The sequence below is a fragment of the Pseudophryne corroboree genome, chromosome 3 (genome assembly GCF_028390025.1).
Source record: "Pseudophryne corroboree isolate aPseCor3 chromosome 3, aPseCor3.hap2, whole genome shotgun sequence".
NCBI classification, from domain to species: Eukaryota; Metazoa; Chordata; class Amphibia; order Anura; family Myobatrachidae; genus Pseudophryne; species Pseudophryne corroboree.
This window is the reverse complement of record NC_086446.1, coordinates 482,637,644-482,658,406: the sequence shown is the minus strand read 5'-3', so window position 1 is coordinate 482,658,406 and position 20,763 is coordinate 482,637,644.

Sequence of the window (20,763 nt, the reverse complement as noted above, 5' to 3'; positions counted from 1 at the left end):
CAGTGTGCTAATTCCAAATGTAAAGGCTAGAGTGTTGGACTATTTAAAATCAGAGGGGTGGGTGGGGCAGGGTGCTAAATTAGGGTGAAGGTGTCTCCTACCTTCAAAAATGTATGAATACATCAGTTACAGAGGGAAAAAGGCCCTAATTTGCACACCTTAATTAGGGAGTGAGGTGCTACTCTGCTGGAGACTTAGTAAAGTGTACAGAGGGAAAAGGTAGCAAGTGCACTATCTCACACTAGCTCAACCTGTAGTAACCAGAAGCACTTAGCATATTCCTGGCCAGGGCTATGAGCTTACCCACTGCATCAAGGTAGCCTCTCATTGGGTAAGTCCCTAACACTAACTATAGGGGTTCAGGTCCGTGGGGCAGGACACCCGAGAGCCACCCAGCCAGACAACCCCAGGGCATCGCAGGAGTGATAAAAATATAGGGTTAAAGAGGTAGGACAGGCTGTTGCTGCATGTGTGAATAATGTGAGGAGTAAAAGAAAATTTTGTGAAGGTGTTACATATATATAAAACAAACTATAAGTGCCATGGAGTGATGAAATAGTGTTAAATTGCGATGCCCCAGGGACACCCAGCCACGGCAGGCACAGGGAGCCCCGCACCCCAGAGAGTTCCCCCCATTATGGACTGCCATATTAAACAAAATGTAGGAGTCTTACCTCAGTGTGCTCATTCCAAATGTAAAGGCTAGAGTGTTGGACTATTTAAAATCAGAGGGGTGGGTGGGGCAGGGTGCTAAATTAGGGTGAAGGTGTCTCCTACCTTCAAAAATGTATAAATACATCAGTTACAGAGGGAAAAAGGCCCTAATTTGCACACCTTAATTAGGTAGTGAGGTGCTACTCTGCTTGAGACTTAGTAAAGTGTACAGAGGGAAAAGGTAGCAAGTGCACTATCTCACACTAGCTCAACCTGTAGTAACCAGAGGCACTTAGCATATTCCTGGCCAGGGCTATGAGCTTACCCACCGCATCAAGGTAGCCTCTCATTGGGTAAGTCCCTAACACTAACTATAGGGGTTCAGGTCCGGGGAGCAGGACACCCCAGAGCCACCCAGCCAGACAACCCCAGGGCATCGCAGGGGTGATAAAAATATAGGGTTAAAGAGGTAGGACAGGCTGTTGCTGCATGTGTGAATAATGTGAGGAGTAAAAAAAAATTATGTAAAGGTGTTACATATATATAAAACAAACTATAAGTGCCATGGAGTGATGAAATAGTGTTAAATTGTGATGCCCCAGGGACACCCAGTCACGGCAGGCAATGTTTGAATCTTTGGCAGAAATGTAATCACCATACAAAGTAATTGATTCTTTAGTGGCAGGTGGAGTACTTTCTTCAAAATTTCCTAGACAAATTTAAAGTCACTATATTCTTCTTGTTTTTCCACAATAATATTGCCATTTTGCAATTGATATAGTGGTTGCAGTAGTTCTGATGTTTCTGAGGCTTCTTCAAGGGTATCCTGGATATCATGTCCAAAGTAGAGTTCCATCTAGTAGGGACATCTTGGGTCAGTTTCAGCTCTGGTAGTCCCATCTGTTTCTGAGTGTCATGCAATTTTGTAAGGCCATTGGAACTTTTTTTGAAAAATTCAACAATACCTTTAATCTTAGTTATAATGATATGAATGCCAGAAACCAAAATTTCAGCATGAACTACCAAGATCACACAATGCGCAAAAACATGGTAGATGTCGCCATTTGCACAATCTGACAGCAGCTACAATGTTAGCTGCATTGTCTGTGACAACAGCAACCACCTTATTTTCTAGACCCCATTCATGCACTGTGTCTTTTAACCGTCTGCATAGATTTTCAGAAGTGTGTCTTTCCTGCATTTCAAGACATTCTAAGAGAACTGAACGTAGCTGACATTCTGAATTAATAAAATGTGCTGTGATTGCATTAAAACTTTGATTATTCAAAGAAGTCCATGAGTCTGTAGTTAAGCAAACTGCATCAGCTTCTTGCAAGGTCGAGCGCACTTCCTGTAAAGTGCCGTTGTAGAGACGCAATAGCAAACTGCTAGATACGTTTTCCTCGTGGGAGGATTGTATGCTGGGCAAAGAGAATGGACAAACTTTTTAAACTCATCCTCCTCCACAATGCTAAATGGGTGGAAACCCTTGATAATAAATTTTAGCAGTTACTCATCCAATTCTTTTGAGCGCTTAACAGACACTGGCCTATTGCTGCTGAAATAGCTACCTAAGGTTGCTTGTTGCTTGGTTTAGACAGTTTTTACAGTGGACGAAAAACCTGTAGCAAGTTCAGTTAAATTTACAGTTGCAATGGTACCTTGTGACGGTTCAGGTATATTGTCTTGAACGTCATCTTCACATCTTGTATGATGAGACGCTGTAGGTTTTGGTTGTTGTGGCTCCTAGTAGTGGATATCGTTGGATGTTTTGATTTCAAATGGCGTGATTACTCAAAGAACCGCAAGTTATACTTATTTCACTTGAGCAGTAGGAACACCTTGCTTTTTTCTCATCTCCAGTAAGTTTGAAATGATTCCATATCTGGCTTCTCTGTCTCCTCAGTGAATTATCTGCACTCATCATGCACACTTATAGTTGCTTCAATCACTACTGGGTACAAATGACTGTCCAGTCTACAGTATTTGGTGATAGACAATATTGTATACCACTACAAAATCAGGAGGGGGGGGGGGGGATATAATAGATTCTAAAAGGGTAGGTGGAAAAGTTGCCCATAGCAACCAATCAGCTTTTACTTATCATATACAGTCTATAATAAATGATAGGCAGGAGTGGATTGACTGCTATCAGCAACTGTTCCACTTTATTTTTATTGAAGGTTCATCAGACAGACATACATATCTCCCTATGTCTTGTGTGGAGTAATCAGACCCTACAGGATAACATGCAGCACTCAGAACTGTGTCTTACAGGATAGCATGCAGCACTCAGAACTGTGACTGTGGCTGATTGGGAGTGACAGTGTACCATGTGACCACCTGATATGCTAGGAGAATTAATGATGCCTGTATACAGTTCAGGATCAGCTCCATAGCATATGCCTGAGCACAGCAGTGCCACACATGGTAGCTTAGAGGTACTGTACTGACTCGTATGGCTGTATGAGTCATTGAGTCAGTGAGCTGATCAGTGATCTGTAATGAATCACTGAACTACTGAACTGCTTGCAAGGAGAATGACCCATGACTCGTCAGGACAATGCAGTTCAATCAGCTCCACAGAGTCCACTGACTCCATGAGCACAACAGTGACCCCTGTGGCAGCTGAGGTAAACTGACTCATGAATATTCAGTATTCACTCTCTCTCTCATACACACACACACACACACACACACACACACACACACACACACACTGATTGGTTGCTATGGGCAACATCTCCACTTCTATAGAACTACCAGAGTATATGTACCATCATATTTCTAATTATTTCAAGTTGAATTAAAAGAAAATATTATACCAGGTTGAAAAATAAAGTGTATTTATTTTAACAGCTGTAACATATTGTGTAACAAAGGTCCAGATGTCAGAAGCAATCTCTACACCTCAATAATATACTAGACTTGGACAAATATCAGTAATTCTTACTGTACCATTACTATTATGGTTTACTGATGCATCATATTGTATAAACTGGAAGAGTACAACAAAAACCTAATAGAAAAACTATATATATATATATATATATATATATATATATATATATATATAACTCTCACATAGAGAAAAATGTCAACTTGAACAAAACTGTAACTACATTTTCAGATTATGGTTTAGAAACAGGATTTGTCCCACTTTCGATGTTGTGAGTCTGTTTCTTCTCTCTGTAAGTATTTGCCCTGCTTTTGAAAATATTCTCTCACAGGGAACTGAAGAGGCCATAACACGGAATCGCCGCTTTGACAGTTGAAAAAGTCTTGGATAGATTTCTTTTCTCTCATTCCACCAAAGTAGTGGATCCTCAGTCCTCCTTAAGATGGATTGTTGCATGTATCTGTCCAGTTCTATAATTCCTGCAGCCACTGGATTCTGTACTGCAACAACTTTGCTGATTTCTGTATCAAAATCACCCCATAGGCATGAGCTGGATTGTGAGGTTTGAGTTTCTTCCACAGGTGCTATAGGTACTTCTTCTGTAATTCTCAATCCACACACTTTTCTCTTCAGATTTTCATATGCCATGTAAAATTTAGCCTCATCTGAAAATCCGTACCTTTTAAATCTTGGGTCCAAAAGTGTTGCCTGATTGTTAAGTTTGTTATCTTCCAGGTCTTTGAATCTTCGAGCAAGTTGCTCCTTCAATGTTGTCACCATAGATGTTATTTCTGTTGGCGTTGCTTGCTCATCCAAAAATGACTCCATTTTCTTATTCATTATTTTTACAAAAAGAATCACTTTTGATCTGGGCACAGATTTTTCAGCACTAACTTCCAATGTGTCGTCTTGAAAAATCTGTAGTACATCTATTGCTTTTTCAGCAACTGTCCATTCATGGGATGTCAAGGTATTCAGGTGGTCATTCCGAGTTGTTCGCTCACTGCTATTTTTAGCAGATTTGCTAATAGGCTAAAATCCGGCAGTTCTGCGCATGCGTATGCACCGCAGGTCGCACGCGCTAAGCAATTTTACACAAAAGTACGCTATTTTACTCACGGGCGAACAAAGCTTTTAAGTCGCTCTGTTGATCGGAGAATGATTGACAGGAAGTGGGTGTTTCTGGGTGGTAACTGAGCGTTTTCTGGGAGTGTGCTAAAAAAATGCAGGCGTGCCAGCAGAAAACGCAGGAGTGGCTGGAGAAACAGGGGAGTGGCTGGCCGGACGCTGGGCGTGTTTGTGACGTCAAACCAGGAACTAAACGGACTGAGGTGATCGCAATCTAGGAGTAGGTCTGGAGCTACTCAGAAACTGCAAGGAAATACTTAATAGCAGAATTGCTAATCTTTCATTAGCAATTCTGCTATGCTAAAATACACTCCCAGAGAGCGGCGGCTTTGCGTTTGCATTGCTGCTAAAAGTAGCTAGCGAGCGAACAACTCGGAATGACCACCTCAGTTCTGTGTGTAGCACAGCTAAGGTGGCAACTACTGCATCCTTTACCTTGACGATCCTGGATATCATGTCCAAAGTAGAGTTCCATCTAGTAGGGACATCTTGGGTCAGTTTCAGCTCTGGTAGTCCCATCTGTTTCTGAGTGTCATGCAATTTTGTAAGGCCATTGGAACTTTTTTTGAAAAATTCAACAATACCTTTAATCTTAGTTATAATGATATGAATGCCAGAAACCAAAATTCCAGCATGAACTACCAAGTTCACACAATGCGCAAAACATGGTAGATGTCGCCATTTGCACAATCTGACAGCAGCTACAATGTTAGCTGCATTGTCTGTGACAACAGCGACCACCTGATTTTCTAGACCCCATTCATGCACTGTGTCTTTTAACCGTCTGCATAGATTTTCAGAAGTGTGTCTTTCCTGCATTTCAAGACATTCTAAGAGAACTGAACGTAGCTGACATTCTGAATTAATAAAATGCGCTGTGATTGCATTAAAACTTTGATTATTCAAAGAAGTTCATGAGTCTGTAGTTAAGTGTACAGAGGGAAAAGGTAGCAGGTGCACTGTCTCACACTAGCTCAACCTGTAGTAACCAGAGGCACTTAGCATATTCCTGGCCAGGGCTATGAGCTTACCCACCGCATCGAGGTAGCCTCTCATTGGGTAAGTCCCTAACACTAACTATAGGGGTTCAGGTCCGGGAGGCAGGACACCCCAGAGCCACCCAGCCAGACAACCCCAGGGCATCGCAGGAGTGATAAAAAATATAGGGTTAAAGAGGTAGGACAGGCTGTTGCTGCATGTGTGAATAATGTGAGGCGTAAAAGAAAATTATGTGAAGGTTACATATATATAAAACAAACTATAAGTGCCATGGAGTGATGAAATAGTGTTAAATTGCGATGCCCCAGGGACACCCAGCCACGGCAGGCACAGGGAGCCCCGCACCCCAGAGAATTCCCCCCATTATGGACTGCCGTAGTAAACAAAATGTAGGCGTCTTACCTCAGTGTGCTAATTCCAAATGTAAAGGCTAGAGTGTTGGACTATTTAAAATCAGAGGGGTGGGTGGGGCAGGGTGCTAAATTAGGGTGAAGGTGTCTCCTACCTTCAAAAATGTATGAATACATCAGTTACAGAGGGAAAAAGGCCCTAATTTGCACACCTTAATTAGGGAGTGAGGTGCTACTCTGCTGGAGACTTAGTAAAGTGTACAGAGGGAAAAGGTAGCAAGTGCACTATCTCACACTAGCTCAACCTGTAGTAACCAGAAGCACTTAGCATATTCCTGGCCAGGGCTATGAGCTTACCCACTGCATCAAGGTAGCCTCTCATTGGGTAAGTCCCTAACACTAACTATAGGGGTTCAGGTCCGTGGGGCAGGACACCCGAGAGCCACCCAGCCAGACAACCCCAGGGCATCGCAGGAGTGATAAAAATATAGGGTTAAAGAGGTAGGACAGGCTGTTGCTGCATGTGTGAATAATGTGAGGAGTAAAAGAAAATTTTGTGAAGGTGTTACATATATATAAAACAAACTATAAGTGCCATGGAGTGATGAAATAGTGTTAAATTGCGATGCCCCAGGGACACCCAGCCACGGCAGGCACAGGGAGCCCCGCACCCCAGAGAGTTCCCCCCATTATGGACTGCCATATTAAACAAAATGTAGGAGTCTTACCTCAGTGTGCTCATTCCAAATGTAAAGGCTAGAGTGTTGGACTATTTAAAATCAGAGGGGTGGGTGGGGCAGGGTGCTAAATTAGGGTGAAGGTGTCTCCTACCTTCAAAAATGTATAAATACATCAGTTACAGAGGGAAAAAGGCCCTAATTTGCACACCTTAATTAGGTAGTGAGGTGCTACTCTGCTTGAGACTTAGTAAAGTGTACAGAGGGAAAAGGTAGCAAGTGCACTATCTCACACTAGCTCAACCTGTAGTAACCAGAGGCACTTAGCATATTCCTGGCCAGGGCTATGAGCTTACCCACCGCATCAAGGTAGCCTCTCATTGGGTAAGTCCCTAACACTAACTATAGGGGTTCAGGTCCGGGGAGCAGGACACCCCAGAGCCACCCAGCCAGACAACCCCAGGGCATCGCAGGGGTGATAAAAATATAGGGTTAAAGAGGTAGGACAGGCTGTTGCTGCATGTGTGAATAATGTGAGGAGTAAAAAAAAATTATGTAAAGGTGTTACATATATATAAAACAAACTATAAGTGCCATGGAGTGATGAAATAGTGTTAAATTGTGATGCCCCAGGGACACCCAGTCACGGCAGGCAATGTTTGAATCTTTGGCAGAAATGTAATCACCATACAAAGTAATTGATTCTTTAGTGGCAGGTGGAGTACTTTCTTCAAAATTTCCTAGACAAATTTAAAGTCACTATATTCTTCTTGTTTTTCCACAATAATATTGCCATTTTGCAATTGATATAGTGGTTGCAGTAGTTCTGATGTTTCTGAGGCTTCTTCAAGGGTATCCTGGATATCATGTCCAAAGTAGAGTTCCATCTAGTAGGGACATCTTGGGTCAGTTTCAGCTCTGGTAGTCCCATCTGTTTCTGAGTGTCATGCAATTTTGTAAGGCCATTGGAACTTTTTTTGAAAAATTCAACAATACCTTTAATCTTAGTTATAATGATATGAATGCCAGAAACCAAAATTTCAGCATGAACTACCAAGATCACACAATGCGCAAAAACATGGTAGATGTCGCCATTTGCACAATCTGACAGCAGCTACAATGTTAGCTGCATTGTCTGTGACAACAGCAACCACCTTATTTTCTAGACCCCATTCATGCACTGTGTCTTTTAACCGTCTGCATAGATTTTCAGAAGTGTGTCTTTCCTGCATTTCAAGACATTCTAAGAGAACTGAACGTAGCTGACATTCTGAATTAATAAAATGTGCTGTGATTGCATTAAAACTTTGATTATTCAAAGAAGTCCATGAGTCTGTAGTTAAGCAAACTGCATCAGCTTCTTGCAAGGTCGAGCGCACTTCCTGTAAAGTGCCGTTGTAGAGACGCAATAGCAAACTGCTAGATACGTTTTCCTCGTGGGAGGATTGTATGCTGGGCAAAGAGAATGGACAAACTTTTTAAACTCATCCTCCTCCACAATGCTAAATGGGTGGAAACCCTTGATAATAAATTTTAGCAGTTACTCATCCAATTCTTTTGAGCGCTTAACAGACACTGGCCTATTGCTGCTGAAATAGCTACCTAAGGTTGCTTGTTGCTTGGTTTGGACAGTTTTTACAGTGGACGAAAAACCTGTAGCAAGTTCAGTTAAATTTACAGTTGCAATGGTACCTTGTGACGGTTCAGGTATATTGTCTTGAACGTCATCTTCACATCTTGTATGATGAGACGCTGTAGGTTTTGGTTGTTGTGGCTCCTAGTAGTGGATATCGTTGGATGTTTTGATTTCAAATGGAGTGATTACTCAAAGAACCGCAAGTTATACTTATTTCACTTGAGCAGTAGGAACACCTTGCTTTTTTTCTCATCTCCAGTAAGTTTGAAATGATTCCATATCTGGCTTCTCTTTCTCCTCAGTGAATTATCTGCACTCATCATGCACACTTATAGTTGCTTCAATCACTACTGGGTACAAATGACTGTCCAGTCTACAGTATTTGGTGATAGACAATATTGTATACCACTACAAAATCAGGAGGGGGGGGGGGGGATATAATAGATTCTAAAAGGGTAGGTGGAAAAGTTGCCCATAGCAACCAATCAGCTTTTACTTATCATATACAGTCTATAATAAATGATAGGCAGGAGTGGATTGACTGCTATCAGCAACTGTTCCACTTTATTTTTATTGAAGGTTCATCAGACAGACATACATATCTCCCTATGTCTTGTGTGGAGTAATCAGACCCTACAGGATAACATGCAGCACTCAGAACTGTGTCTTACAGGATAGCATGCAGCACTCAGAACTGTGACTGTGGCTGATTGGGAGTGACAGTGTACCATGTGACCACCTGATATGCTAGGAGAATTAATGATGCCTGTATACAGTTCAGGATCAGCTCCATAGCATATGCCTGAGCACAGCAGTGCCACACATGGTAGCTTAGAGGTACTGTACTGACTCGTATGGCTGTATGAGTCATTGAGTCAGTGAGCTGATCAGTGATCTGTAATGAATCACTGAACTACTGAACTGCTTGCAAGGAGAATGACCCATGACTCGTCAGGACAATGCAGTTCAATCAGCTCCACAGAGTCCACTGACTCCATGAGCACAACAGTGACCCCTGTGGCAGCTGAGGTAAACTGACTCATGAATATTCAGTATTCACTCTCTCTCTCATACACACACACACACACACACACACACACACACACACACACACACACACACACACACACACTGATTGGTTGCTATGGGCAACATCTCCACTTCTATAGAACTACCAGAGTATATGTACCATCATATTTCTAATTATTTCAAGTTGAATTAAAAGAAAATATTATACCAGGTTGAAAAATAAAGTGTATTTATTTTAACAGCTGTAACATATTGTGTAACAAAGGTCCAGATGTCAGAAGCAATCTCTACACCTCAATAATATACTAGACTTGGACAAATATCAGTAATTCTTACTGTACCATTACTATTATGGTTTACTGATGCATCATATTGTATAAACTGGAAGAGTACAACAAAAACCTAACAGAAAAACTATATATATATATATATATATATATAAAACTCTCACATAGAGAAAAATGTCAACTTGAACAAAACTGTAACTACATTTTCAGATTATGGTTTAGAAACAGGATTTGTCCCACTTTCGATGTTGTGAGTCTGTTTCTTCTCTCTGTAAGTATTTGCCCTGCTTTTGAAAATATTCTCTCACAGGGAACTGAAGAGGCCATAACACGGAATCGCCGCTTTGACAGTTGAAAAAGTCTTGGATAGATTTCTTTTCTCTCATTCCACCAAAGTAGTGGATCCTCAGTCCTCCTTAAAATGGATTGTTGCATGTATCTGTCCAGTTCTATAATTCCTGCAGCCACTGGATTCTGTACTGCAACAACTTTGCTGATTTCTGTATCAAAATCACCCCATAGGCATGAGCTGGATTGTGAGGTTTGAGTTTCTTCCACAGGTGCTATAGGTACTTCTTCTGTAATTCTCAATCCACACACTTTTCTCTTCAGATTTTCATATGCCATGTGAAATTTAGCCTCATCTGAAAATCCGTACCTTTTAAATCTTGGGTCCAAAAGTGTTGCCTGATTGTTAAGTTTGTTATCTTCCAGGTCTTTGAATCTTCGAGCAAGTTGCTCCTTCAATGTTGTCACCATAGATGTTATTTCTGTTGGCGTTGCTTGCTCATCCAAAAATGACTCCATTTTCTTATTCATTATTTTTACAAAAAGAATCACTTTTGATCTGGGCACAGATTTTTCAGCACTAACTTCCAATGTGTCGTCTTGAAAAATCTGTAGTACATCTATTGCTTTTTCAGCAACTGTCCATTCATGGGATGTCAAGGTATTCAGGTGGTCATTCCGAGTTGTTCGCTCACTGCTATTTTTAGCAGATTTGCTAATAGGCTAAAATCCGGCAGTTCTGCGCATGCGTATGCACCGCAGGTCGCACGCGCTAAGCAATTTTACACAAAAGTACGCTATTTTACTCACGGGCGAACAAAGCTTTTAAGTCGCTCTGTTGATCGGAGAATGATTGACAGGAAGTGGGTGTTTCTGGGTGGTAACTGAGCGTTTTCTGGGAGTGTGCTAAAAAAATGCAGGCGTGCCAGCAGAAAACGCAGGAGTGGCTGGAGAAACAGGGGAGTGGCTGGCCGGACGCTGGGCGTGTTTGTGACGTCAAACCAGGAACTAAACGGACTGAGGTGATCGTAATCTAGGAGTAGGTCTGGAGCTACTCAGAAACTGCAAGGAAATACTTAATAGCAGAATTGCTAATCTTTCATTAGCAATTCTGCTATGCTAAAATACACTCCCAGAGAGCGGCGGCTTTGCGTTTGCATTGCTGCTAAAAGTAGCTAGCGAGCGAACAACTCGGAATGACCACCTCAGTTCTGTGTGTAGCACAGCTAAGGTGGCAACTACTGCATCCTTTACCTTGACGATCCTGGATATCATGTCCAAAGTAGAGTTCCATCTAGTAGGGACATCTTGGGTCAGTTTCAGCTCTGGTAGTCCCATCTGTTTCTGAGTGTCATGCAATTTTGTAAGGCCATTGGAACTTTTTTTGAAAAATTCAACAATACCTTTAATCTTAGTTATAATGATATGAATGCCAGAAACCAAAATTCCAGCATGAACTACCAAGTTCACACAATGCGCAAAACATGGTAGATGTCGCCATTTGCACAATCTGACAGCAGCTACAATGTTAGCTGCATTGTCTGTGACAACAGCGACCACCTGATTTTCTAGACCCCATTCATGCACTGTGTCTTTTAACCGTCTGCATAGATTTTCAGAAGTGTGTCTTTCCTGCATTTCAAGACATTCTAAGAGAACTGAACGTAGCTGACATTCTGAATTAATAAAATGCGCTGTGATTGCATTAAAACTTTGATTATTCAAAGAAGTTCATGAGTCTGTAGTTAAGTGTACAGAGGGAAAAGGTAGCAGGTGCACTTTCTCACACTAGCTCAACCTGTAGTAACCAGAGGCACTTAGCATATTCCTGGCCAGGGCTATGAGCTTACCCACCGCATCGAGGTAGCCTCTCATTGGGTAAGTCCCTAACACTAACTATAGGGGTTCAGGTCCGGGAGGCAGGACACCCCAGAGCCACCCAGCCAGACAACCCCAGGGCATCGCAGGAGTGATAAAAATATAGGGTTAAAGAGGTAGGACAGGCTGTTGCTGCATGTGTGAATAATGTGAGGCGTAAAAGAAAATTATGTGAAGGTTACATATATATAAAACAAACTATAAGTGCCATGGAGTGATGAAATAGTGTTAAATTGCGATGCCCCAGGGACACCCAGCCACGGCAGGCACAGGGAGCCCCGCACCCCAGAGAATTCCCCCCATTATGGACTGCCGTAGTAAACAAAATGTAGGCGTCTTACCTCAGTGTGCTAATTCCAAATGTAAAGGCTAGAGTGTTGGACTATTTAAAATCAGAGGGGTGGGTGGGGCAGGGTGCTAAATTAGGGTGAAGGTGTCTCCTACCTTCAAAAATGTATGAATACATCAGTTACAGAGGGAAAAAGGCCCTAATTTGCACACCTTAATTAGGGAGTGAGGTGCTACTCTGCTGGAGACTTAGTAAAGTGTACAGAGGGAAAAGGTAGCAAGTGCACTATCTCACACTAGCTCAACCTGTAGTAACCAGAGGCACTTAGCATATTCCTGGCCAGGGCTATGAGCTTACCCACCGCATCGAGGTAGCCTCTCATTGGGTAAGTCCCTAACACTAACTATAGGGGTTCAGGTCCGGGAGGCAGGACACCCCAGAGCCACCCAGCCAGACAACCCCAGGGCATCGCAGGAGTGATAAAAATATAGGGTTAAAGAGGTAGGACAGGCTGTTGCTGCATGTGTGAATAATGTGAGGCGTAAAAGAAAATTATGTGAAGGTTACATATATATAAAACAAACTATAAGTGCCATGGAGTGATGAAATAGTGTTAAATTGCGATGCCCCAGGGACACCCAGCCACGGCAGGCACAGGGAGCCCCGCACCCCAGAGAATTCCCCCCATTATGGACTGCCGTAGTAAACAAAATGTAGGCGTCTTACCTCAGTGTGCTAATTCCAAATGTAAAGGCTAGAGTGTTGGACTATTTAAAATCAGAGGGGTGGGTGGGGCAGGGTGCTAAATTAGGGTGAAGGTGTCTCCTACCTTCAAAAATGTATGAATACATCAGTTACAGAGGGAAAAAGGCCCTAATTTGCACACCTTAATTAGGGAGTGAGGTGCTACTCTGCTGGAGACTTAGTAAAGTGTACAGAGGGAAAAGGTAGCAAGTGCACTATCTCACACTAGCTCAACCTGTAGTAACCAGAAGCACTTAGCATATTCCTGGCCAGGGCTATGAGCTTACCCACTGCATCAAGGTAGCCTCTCATTGGGTAAGTCCCTAACACTAACTATAGGGGTTCAGGTCCGTGGGGCAGGACACCCGAGAGCCACCCAGCCAGACAACCCCAGGGCATCGCAGGAGTGATAAAAATATAGGGTTAAAGAGGTAGGACAGGCTGTTGCTGCATGTGTGAATAATGTGAGGAGTAAAAGAAAATTTTGTGAAGGTGTTACATATATATAAAACAAACTATAAGTGCCATGGAGTGATGAAATAGTGTTAAATTGCGATGCCCCAGGGACACCCAGCCACGGCAGGCACAGGGAGCCCCGCACCCCAGAGAGTTCCCCCCATTATGGACTGCCATATTAAACAAAATGTAGGAGTCTTACCTCAGTGTGCTCATTCCAAATGTAAAGGCTAGAGTGTTGGACTATTTAAAATCAGAGGGGTGGGTGGGGCAGGGTGCTAAATTAGGGTGAAGGTGTCTCCTACCTTCAAAAATGTATAAATACATCAGTTACAGAGGGAAAAAGGCCCTAATTTGCACACCTTAATTAGGTAGTGAGGTGCTACTCTGCTTGAGACTTAGTAAAGTGTACAGAGGGAAAAGGTAGCAAGTGCACTATCTCACACTAGCTCAACCTGTAGTAACCAGAGGCACTTAGCATATTCCTGGCCAGGGCTATGAGCTTACCCACCGCATCAAGGTAGCCTCTCATTGGGTAAGTCCCTAACACTAACTATAGGGGTTCAGGTCCGGGGAGCAGGACACCCCAGAGCCACCCAGCCAGACAACCCCAGGGCATCGCAGGGGTGATAAAAATATAGGGTTAAAGAGGTAGGACAGGCTGTTGCTGCATGTGTGAATAATGTGAGGAGTAAAAGAAAATTATGTAAAGGTGTTACATATATATAAAACAAACTATAAGTGCCATGGAGTGATGAAATAGTGTTAAATTGTGATGCCCCAGGGACACCCAGTCACGGCAGGCAATGTTTGAATCTTTGGCAGAAATTTAATCACCATACAAAGTAATTGATTCTTTAGTGGCAGGTGGAGTACTTTCTTCAAAATTTCCTAGACAAATTTAAAGTCACTATATTCTTCTTGTTTTTCCACAATAATATTGCCATTTTGCAATTGATATAGTGGTTGCAGTAGTTCTGATGTTTCTGAGGCTTCTTCAAGGGTATCCTGGATATCATGTCCAAAGTAGAGTTCCATCTAGTAGGGACATCTTGGGTCAGTTTCAGCTCAGGTAGTCCCATCTGTTTCTGAGTGTCATGCAATTTTGTAAGGCCATTGGAACTTTTTTTGAAAAATTCAACAATACCTTTAATCTTAGTTTTAATGATATGAATGCCAGAAACCAAAATTCCAGCATGAACTACCAAGATCACACAATGCGCAAAAACATGGTAGATGTCGCCATTTGCACAATCTGACAGCAGCTACAATGTTAGCTGCATTGTCTGTGACAACAGCAACCACCTTATTTTCTAGACCCCATTCATGCACTGTGTCTTTTAACCGTCTGCATAGATTTTCAGAAGTGTGTCTTTCCTGCATTTCAAGACATTCTAAGAGAACTGAACGTAGCTGACATTCTGAATTAATAAAATGTGCTGTGATTGCATTAAAACTTTGATTATTCAAAGAAGTCCATGAGTCTGTAGTTAAGCAAACTGCATCAGCTTCTTGCAAGGTCGAGCGCACTTCCTGTAAAGTGCCGTTGTAGAGACGCAATAGCAAACTGCTAGATACGTTTTCCTCGTGGGAGGATTGTATGCTGGGCAAAGAGAATGGACAAACTTTTTAAACTCATCCTCCTCCACAATGCTAAATGGGTGGAAACCCTTGATAATAAATTTTAGCAGTTACTCATCCAATTCTTTTGAGCGCTTAACAGACACTGGCCTATTGCTGCTGAAATAGCTACCTAAGGTTGCTTGTTGCTTGGTTTGGACAGTTTTTACAGTGGACGAAAAACCTGTAGCAAGTTCAGTTAAATTTACAGTTGCAATGGTACCTTGTGACGGTTCAGGTATATTGTCTTGAACGTCATCTTCACATCTTGTATGATGAGACGCTGTAGGTTTTGGTTGTTGTGGCTCCTAGTAGTGGATATCGTTGGATGTTTTGATTTCAAATGGAGTGATTACTCAAAGAACCGCAAGTTATACTTATTTCACTTGAGCAGTAGGAACACCTTGCTTTTTTTCTCATCTCCAGTAAGTTTGAAATGATTCCATATCTGGCTTCTCTTTCTCCTCAGTGAATTATCTGCACTCATCATGCACACTTATAGTTGCTTCAATCACTACTGGGTACAAATGACTGTCCAGTCTACAGTATTTGGTGATAGACAATATTGTATACCACTACAAAATCAGGAGGGGGGGGGGGGATATAATAGATTCTAAAAGGGTAGGTGGAAAAGTTGCCCATAGCAACCAATCAGCTTTTACTTATCATATACAGTCTATAATAAATGATAGGCAGGAGTGGATTGACTGCTATCAGCAACTGTTCCACTTTATTTTTATTGAAGGTTCATCAGACAGACATACATATCTCCCTATGTCTTGTGTGGAGTAATCAGACCCTACAGGATAACATGCAGCACTCAGAACTGTGTCTTACAGGATAGCATGCAGCACTCAGAACTGTGACTGTGGCTGATTGGGAGTGACAGTGTACCATGTGACCACCTGATATGCTAGGAGAATTAATGATGCCTGTATACAGTTCAGGATCAGCTCCATAGCATATGCCTGAGCACAGCAGTGCCACACATGGTAGCTTAGAGGTACTGTACTGACTCGTATGGCTGTATGAGTCATTGAGTCAGTGAGCTGATCAGTGATCTGTAATGAATCACTGAACTACTGAACTGCTTGCAAGGAGAATGACCCATGACTCGTCAGGACAATGCAGTTCAATCAGCTCCACAGAGTCCACTGACTCCATGAGCACAACAGTGACCCCTGTGGCAGCTGAGGTAAACTGACTCATGAATATTCAGTATTCACTCTCTCTCTCATACACACACACACACACACACACACACACACACACACACACACACACACACACACACACTGATTGGTTGCTATGGGCAACATCTCCACTTCTATAGAACTACCAGAGTATATGTACCATCATATTTCTAATTATTTCAAGTTGAATTAAAAGAAAATATTATACCAGGTTGAAAAATAAAGTGTATTTATTTTAACAGCTGTAACATATTGTGTAACAAAGGTCCAGATGTCAGAAGCAATCTCTACACCTCAATAATATACTAGACTTGGACAAATATCAGTAATTCTTACTGTACCATTACTATTATGGTTTACTGATGCATCATATTGTATAAACTGGAAGAGTACAACAAAAACCTAACAGAAAAACTATATATATATATATATATATATATATATATATATATATAAAACTCTCACATAGAGAAAAATGTCAACTTGAACAAAACTGTAACTACATTTTCAGATTATGGTTTAGAAACAGGATTTGTCCCACTTTCGATGTTGTGAGTCTGTTTCTTCTCTCTGTAAGTATTTGCCCTGCTTTTGAAAATATTCTCTCACAGGGAACTGAAGAGGCCATAACACGGAATCGCCGCTTTGACAGTTGAAAAAGTCTTGGATAGATTTCTTTTCTCTCATTCCACCAAAGTAGTGGATCCTCAGTCCTCCTTAAGATGGATTGTTGCATGTATCTGTCCAGTTCTATAATTCCTGCAGCCACTGGATTCTGTACTGCAACAACTTTGCTGATTTCTGTATCAAAATCACCCCATAGGCATGAGCTGGATTGTGAGGTTTGAGTTTCTTCCACAGGTGCTATAGGTACTTCTTCTGTAATTCTCAATCCACACACTTTTCTCTTCAGATTTTCATATGCCATGTGAAATTTAGCCTCATCTGAAAATCCGTACCTTTTAAATCTTGGGTCCAAAAGTGTTGCCTGATTGTTAAGTTTGTTATCTTCCAGGTCTTTGAATCTTCGAGCAAGTTGCTCCTTCAATGTTGTCACCACAGATGTTATTTCTGTTGGCGTTGCTTGCTCATCCAAAAATGACTCCATTTTCTTATTCATTATTTTTACAAAAAGAATCACTTTTGATCTGGGCACAGATTTTTCAGCACTAACTTCCAATGTGTCGTCTTGAAAAATCTGTAGTACATCTATTGCTTTTTCAGCAACTGTCCATTCATGGGATGTCAAGGTATTCAGGTGGTCATTCCGAGTTGTTCGCTCACTGCTATTTTTAGCAGATTTGCTAATAGGCTAAAATCCGGCAGTTCTGCGCATGCGTATGCACCGCAGGTCGCACGCGCTAAGCAATTTTACACAAAAGTACGCTATTTTACTCACGGGCGAACAAAGCTTTTAAGTCGCTCTGTTGATCGGAGAATGATTGACAGGAAGTGGGTGTTTCTGGGTGGTAACTGAGCGTTTTCTGGGAGTGTGCTAAAAAAATGCAGGCGTGCCAGCAGAAAACGCAGGAGTGGCTGGAGAAACAGGGGAGTGGCTGGCCGGACGCTGGGCGTGTTTGTGACGTCAAACCAGGAACTAAACGGACTGAGGTGATCGTAATCTAGGAGTAGGTCTGGAGCTACTCAGAAACTGCAAGGAAATACTTAATAGCAGAATTGCTAATCTTTCATTAGCAATTCTGCTATGCTAAAATACACTCCCAGAGAGCGGCGGCTTTGCGTTTGCATTGCTGCTAAAAGTAGCTAGCGAGCGAACAACTCGGAATGACCACCTCAGTTCTGTGTGTAGCACAGCTAAGGTGGCAACTACTGCATCCTTTACCTTGACGATCCTGGATATCATGTCCAAAGTAGAGTTCCATCTAGTAGGGACATCTTGGGTCAGTTTCAGCTCTGGTAGTCCCATCTGTTTCTGAGTGTCATGCAATTTTGTAAGGCCATTGGAACTTTTTTTGAAAAATTCAACAATACCTTTAATCTTAGTTATAATGATATGAATGCCAGAAACCAAAATTCCAGCATGAACTACCAAGTTCACACAATGCGCAAAACATGGTAGATGTCGCCATTTGCACAATCTGACAGCAGCTACAATGTTAGCTGCATTGTCTGTGACAACAGCGACCACCTGATTTTCTAGACCCCATTCATGCACTGTGTCTTTTAACCGTCTGCATAGATTTTCAGAAGTGTGTCTTTCCTGCATTTCAAGACATTCTAAGAGAACTGAACGTAGCTGACATTCTGAATTAATAAAATGCGCTGTGATTGCATTAAAACTTTGATTATTCAAAGAAGTTCATGAGTCTGTAGTTAAGTGTACAGAGGGAAAAGGTAGCAGGTGCACTTTCTCACACTAGCTCAACCTGTAGTAACCAGAGGCACTTAGCATATTCCTGGCCAGGGCTATGAGCTTACCCACCGCATCGAGGTAGCCTCTCATTGGGTAAGTCCCTAACACTAACTATAGGGGTTCAGGTCCGTGGGGCAGGACACCCGAGAGCCACCCAGCCAGACAACCCCAGGGCATCGCAGGAGTGATAAAAATATAGGGTTAAAGAGGTAGGACAGGCTGTTGCTGCATGTGTGAATAATGTGAGGAGTAAAAGAAAATTTTGTGAAGGTGTTACATATATATAAAACAAACTATAAGTGCCATGGAGTGATGAAATAGTGTTAAATTGCGATGCCCCAGGGACACCCAGCCACGGCAGGCACAGGGAGCCCCGCACCCCAGAGAGTTCCCCCCATTATGGACTGCCATATTAAACAAAATGTAGGAGTCTTACCTCAGTGTGCTCATTCCAAATGTAAAGGCTAGAGTGTTGGACTATTTAAAATCAGAGGGGTGGGTGGGGCAGGGTGCTAAATTAGGGTGAAGGTGTCTCCTACCTTCAAAAATGTATAAATACATCAGTTACAGAGGGAAAAAGGCCCTAATTTGCACACCTTAATTAGGTAGTGAGGTGCTACTCTGCTTGAGACTTAGTAAAGTGTACAGAGGGAAAAGGTAGCAAGTGCACTATCTCACACTAGCTCAACCTGTAGTAACCAGAGGCACTTAGCATATTCCTGGCCAGGGCTATGAGCTTACCCACCGCATCAAGGTAGCCTCTCATTGGGTAAGTCCCTAACACTAACTATAGGGGTTCAGGTCCGGGGAGCAGGACACCCCAGAGCCACCCAGCCAGACAACCCCAGGGCATCGCAGGGGTGATAAAAATATAGGGTTAAAGAGGTAGGACAGGCTGTTGCTGCATGTGTGAATAATGTGAGGAGTAAAAGAAAATTATGTAAAGGTGTTACATATATATAAAACAAACTATAAGTGCCATGGAGTGATGAAATAGTGTTAAATTGTGATGCCCCAGGGACACCCAGTCACGGCAGGCAATGTTTGAATCTTTGGCAGAAATTTAATCACCATACAAAGTAATTGATTCTTTAGTGGCAGGTGGAGTACTTTCTTCAAAATTTCCTAGACAAATTTAAAGTCACTATATTCTTCTTGTTTTTCCACAATAATATTGCCATTTTGCAATTGATATAGTGGTTGCAGTAGTTCTGATGTTTCTGAGGCTTCTTCAAGGGTATCCTGGATATCATGTCCAAAGTAGAGTTCCATCTAGTAGGGACATCTTGGGTCAGTTTCAGCTCAGGTAGTCCCATCTGTTTCTGAGTGTCATGCAATTTTGTAAGGCCATTGGAACTTTTTTTGAAAAATTCAACAATACCTTTAATCTTAGTTTTAATGATATGAATGCCAGAAACCAAAATTCCAGCATGAACTACCAAGATCACACAATGCGCAAAAACATGGTAGATGTCGCCATTTGCACAATCTGACAGCAGCTACAATGTTAGCTGCATTGTCTGTGACAACAGCAACCACCTTATTTTCTAGACCCCATTCATGCACTGTGTCTTTTAACCGTCTGCATAGATTTTCAGAAGTGTGTCTTTCCTGCATTTCAAGACATTCTAAGAGAACTGAACGTAGCTGACATTCTGAATTAATAAAATGTGCTGTGATTGCATTAAAACTTTGATTATTCAAAGAAGTCCATGAGTCTGTAGTTAAGCAAACTGCATCAGCTTCTTGCAAGGTCGAGCGCACTTCCTGTAAAGTGCCGTTGTAGAGACGCAATAGCAAACTGCTAGATACGTTTTCCTCGTGGGAGGATTGTATGCTGGGCAAAGAGAATGGACAAACTTTTTAAACTCATCCTCCTCCACAATGCTAAATGGGTGGAAACCCTTGATAATAAATTTTAGCAGTTACTCATCCAATTCTTTTGAGCGCTTAACAGACACTGGCCTATTGCTGCTGAAATAGCTACCTAAGGTTGCTTGTTGCTTGGTTTGGACAGTTTTTACAGTGGACGAAAAACCTGTAGCAAGTTCAGTTAAATTTACAGTTGCAATGGTACCTTGTGACGGTTCAGGTATATTGTCTTGAACGTCATCTTCACATCTTGTATGATGAGACGCTGTAGGTTTTGGTTGTTGTGGCTCCTAGTAGTGGATATCGTTGGATGTTTTGATTTCAAATGGAGTGATTACTCAAAGAACCGCAAGTTATACTTATTTCACTTGAGCAGTAGGAACACCTTGC